Source organism: Tenrec ecaudatus, chromosome 11, assembly GCF_050624435.1.
Source record: "Tenrec ecaudatus isolate mTenEca1 chromosome 11, mTenEca1.hap1, whole genome shotgun sequence".
Classification (NCBI taxonomy): domain Eukaryota; kingdom Metazoa; phylum Chordata; class Mammalia; order Afrosoricida; family Tenrecidae; genus Tenrec; species Tenrec ecaudatus.
This window is the reverse complement of record NC_134540.1, coordinates 36,882,610-36,884,123: the sequence shown is the minus strand read 5'-3', so window position 1 is coordinate 36,884,123 and position 1,514 is coordinate 36,882,610. Positions and strand designations below refer to the sequence as shown.

The 1,514-nt window shown below is 39.7% G+C and overlaps 1 non-coding gene across 1 annotated transcript; it reads right to left on the bottom strand.

The window, feature by feature from the left end:
- Positions 1–586: 586 nt before the first annotated feature.
- Positions 587–750, bottom strand: LOC142461796 (U1 spliceosomal RNA). Its single transcript, XR_012786992.1, has one exon. It is a non-coding gene; the product is annotated as a U1 spliceosomal RNA (small nuclear RNA).
- Positions 751–1,514: the final 764 nt, after the last annotated feature.

Below are 1,514 nucleotides of genomic sequence, written 5' to 3'. Positions count from 1 at the left end.
GACAAATAATTGGATACTTTTCTATTTCCTGTACTTGAGACTAGTTTAAATAGCATTTGCAATTTCTATTACTAGAAAGATGAATTAGACATATTTTTCTTCACTTGAAGCATTTCCCCCATTCATCAACTTGTTTGATTCTTCAGGTTTCTTTTGGTAGAAAATAGACTATTTCATAAATATGAAATCCACTAGTTAGTGAGGCTAAAGGAATTTGATTCTAGGCTCCTTTACTCTTAAAGGCAAAATCATGATTTAAAGACATCAACATAGTAAAGAATCTTAGGGAATTCTTCATTTACAAAAATATGGCATTTGAATGATAAAATGTACTCTTTTACATCTGCACATTCACTGATTCAGGAATTGTTTTTCTGTAACACTTTAAAATGCACTTTAATTATGTTGATGGTTGATTGGTTCATGGAAAAGTCTTAAATATAACTTCAAATAAAGAAAGAAGAAAAAAATTAGGTCTGTCTATTTCAATAATTTATTTATTTATTTTTAAGATTTCCTTCTCTCTATCATTAGGATTCCTGAGTGGCTCCAAAGTAAAATTATTTTTCTTTCTTTTCCTTCATAACAGGTGAGAGCACGAATTCAGTCCTCCACGACCACAAATTATGCAGTCGAGTTTCCCACATTTGGGGAAATTGCAGGGGTCAGCACATCCGGAGTGCAATGGATAAGCCTTGCCTTGGGAAAACCACCTTCTGGATCACGGTATCTCCCCTGCCAGGTAGGTATAAAAGTAAAATTTTTGACTAAGCGTTGGTGGATAGACTTCACCCAATGAACGTGGAAGGTACAAAGGAAATTACCAAGTGGGGTCGCACTGGGGAAGAGACGCTGGACAAACTGCTCCTGAGAGAGGACAGTTGCCACAGTCCCACTCTGACAATCAGTGGTCACCCTGTGATGGATTTGTAAAACGGCTGGGTGGAGAAAGATAGGATGCTCACTTTATCTTCTCAATGACTGAATAGACTCACGTTTGGGGTCTGGAGACAAGGGACAGCATGAAATCTGGGATGCAGGAGTGCAGGAACCCACAGAGCTGGAGAGAGGAGGTAGAATACAGAAAACTAGCCAATAGTTGACACTCCTCCGAAAGCCAGTCAATGGTGGGAAGTCCACTACTACCAGAATAAATGGTCCAAACCACTACCAGCTCCACATTCTCCCAAGCCTTCTAGACAAGCTACGGGCTCTGTGTCATTGTTTTCAAAATATTCCTTCAATTAACTCACTCTATGTTCAACCTTTTTCTCTGACTCTGATCTGATGGAAATCTTTCTTTCAAGTGGACATGGATGGAGGAGGTTCTGGAGGAGAAGGGGCGGGGGTGGGGTGGGGGAAGAAGGCGGTGGAGGGGAGGAGAGAACCACATAGATAGAGGCTTTAACAGCATGTTGTTGTTGATTTCACTTCTTGAGATGGGCTAGGTAAATATACACAGTATGTTTCTTGAAAAACAAAGCAACAAAAAAATCCCTCAAGTTCCTTATCTC